General features: G+C 35.5%; 1 non-coding gene across 1 annotated transcript; it reads right to left on the bottom strand.

Moving 5' to 3' along the window:
* Positions 1 to 1,674: 1,674 nt before the first annotated feature.
* Positions 1,675 to 1,778, bottom strand: LOC112713458 (small nucleolar RNA R71). Its single transcript, XR_003158435.1, has one exon. It is a non-coding gene; the product is annotated as a small nucleolar RNA R71 (small nucleolar RNA).
* Between the last annotated feature and the right edge of the window lie 949 nt (positions 1,779 to 2,727).

Below are 2,727 nucleotides of genomic sequence, written 5' to 3'. Positions count from 1 at the left end.
GGATAAAGCATCTCCATACAGTTATCTGAAATTCCCACCAATGATTTACATAAGTATCTCTATCTTTATTTTATGTTTTATTTATCTTTTAATTATTAAAACTCCATAACCATTTGAATCTGCCTGACTGAGATTTACAAGGTGACCATAGCCTGCTTCAAGCCGACAATCTCCATGGGATCGACCCTTACTCACGTAAGGTTTATTACTTGGACGACCGAGTGCACTTGCTGGTTAGTTGTGCGAAGTTGTGAAAAAGAGTGATATTATAATTGTGCATACTAAGTTGTTGGAGCCATTGAGATCACAATTTCGTGCACCAAGTTTTTGGCGCCGTTTGCTGGGGATTGTTCGAGTTTGGACAACTGACGGTTCATCTTGTTGCTCAGATTAAAAATTCAAAAAAATAAAAAATATCTTTTCCTTATTTCTCTCATAAATTTCGAAATCTTTTTCATTTTTTCTTTTATATTTTCGAAATTTAAAAAAAAATGATTTCAAAATCTTTTTCTTAATTTCATTTCAAAATTTCAAAAACTTTACTAACAATTAATGTGATTGATTCAAAAATTTGAAGTTTGTTACTTTCTTGTTAAGAAAGGTTCAATCTTTAAATTCTAGAACCATATCTTTTAGTTTCTTGGTAGTCAAGTAATCAATTTTAATTTTAAAAATCAAATCTTTTTCAAAACAAATTTCAATCATATCTTTTCAATCATATATTTTTTTTTCAAATCATATCTTTGTCAATCATATCTTTTTCAAAATTAATTTCAAAATCTTTTCTAACTTTTTATCTTTTCAAAATTGATTTTCAAATCTTTTTCAACTAACTAATTGACTTTTTGTTTTTTTCTTATCTTTTTTAAAACCACGTAACTACTTTTCTCTCTCTAATTTTTGAAAATCATTAACCATTTTTCAAAAATAATTTGCGAAAACTCCTCTCTCTCATCTCCTTCTATTTATTTATTCATTTACTAACACTTCTCTTCATCTTAAAATTCGAACCCTCTCTTCTCCTCTGTGTTCGAATTTTCTTTTCTCCTTCTTCTATTCTTTTCTTCTTCTACTCAAATAAAGGAATCTCTACACTGTGACATAGAGGATTCCTCTTCTTTTATGTTTTCTTCTTTTTCATATGAGCAGGAGTAAGGACAAGGACATTCTTGTTGAAGCAGATCCTGAACCTGAAAGGACTCTGAAGAAGAAGCTAAGAGAAGCTAAAGCATGACAATCCAGAGAAAACCTTATAGAAAATCTGGAAAAAGAAAGAGACATGGCCGAACCCAACAAGAATGCAAGGAAGATGCTTGGTGACTTTACTGCACCAAATTCTAACTTACATGGAAGAAGCATCTCAATCCCTGCCATTGGAGCAAACAATTTTGAGCTAAAGCCTCAATTAGTTTCTCTGATGCAACAGTATTGCAAGTTTCATGGACTTCCATCAGAAGATCCTTTTCAGTTCTTAACTGAATTCTTGCAGATCTGTGATACTGTTAAGACCAATGGAGTTGATCCTGAGGTCTATAAGTGTATGCTTTTCCCTTTTGCTGTAAGAGAGACAGAGTTAGAACATGGTTGGACTCTCAACCTAGAGATAGCCTGAACTCTTGGGATAAGCTGTTCACGGGTTTCTTAGCCAAGTTCTTTCCTCCTCAAAAGCTGAGCAAACTTAGAGTGAATGTTCAAATCTTCAGACAGAAAGAAGGTGAATCCCTCTATGAAGCATGGGAGAGATACAAGCAACAGACCAAAAAATGTCCTTTTGAAATACTTTCAGAATGGACCATCCTGGATATATTCTATGATGGTCTGTTTGAATTGTCTAAGATGTCATTGGACCATTCTGTAGGTGGATCTATTCACCTGAAGAAAATGCCTGCAGAAGCTCAGGAACTCATTAACATAGTTGCAAATAACCAGTTCATGTACACTTCTAAAAGGAATCCTGTGAGTAATGGGATGCCTCAGAGGAAGGGAGTTCTTGAAATTGATGCTCTGAATGTCATATTGGCTCAGAACAAAATATTGACTCAACAGTTCAATATGATTTCTCATAGTCTAAATGGATTGTAAAATGCATCCAACAGTACTAAAGAAGCATCTTCTGAAGAAGAAGCTTATGATCCTGAGAATCCTGCAATAGCAGAGGTGAATTACATGGGTGAAGCCTATAGAAATCATCCAAATTTCTCATGGAAGGATCAACAAAAGCCTCAACAAGGCTTTAATAATGGTGGAAGAAACAGGTTTAGCAATAACAAGCCTTTTCCATCATCCTCTCAGCAACAGACAGAGAATTCTGAGCAGAGCCCCTCTAGCTTAGCAAACATAGTCTCTGATCTATCTAAGGCCACTCTAAGTTTCATGAATGAAACAAGGTCCTCTATTAGAAATTTGGAGGCACAAGTGGGCCAGCTGATTAAAAGAGTCACTGAAACTCCTCCTAGTACTCTCCCAAGCAATACAGAAGAGAATCCAAAAAGAGAGTGCAAGGCCATAACCTTACTTGGTGTGGCCGAACCTAGAGAGGACGAGGAGGACGTGAATCCCAGTGAGTAAGACCTCCTGGGACATCCTCTGGACAAAAAGAAGTTCCCATTTGAGGAACCTAAGGAATCTGAGGCTCATCTAGAGACCATAGAGATTCTATTGAACCTACTTTTGCCATTCATGAGCTCTGATGATTATTCCTCCTCTGAAGAGGATGAAGATATTACT

The sequence above is a fragment of the Arachis hypogaea genome, chromosome 1 (genome assembly GCF_003086295.3).
Source record: "Arachis hypogaea cultivar Tifrunner chromosome 1, arahy.Tifrunner.gnm2.J5K5, whole genome shotgun sequence".
Taxonomy (NCBI): domain Eukaryota; kingdom Viridiplantae; phylum Streptophyta; class Magnoliopsida; order Fabales; family Fabaceae; genus Arachis; species Arachis hypogaea.
This window is presented reverse-complemented; position numbering and strand designations above follow the sequence as displayed.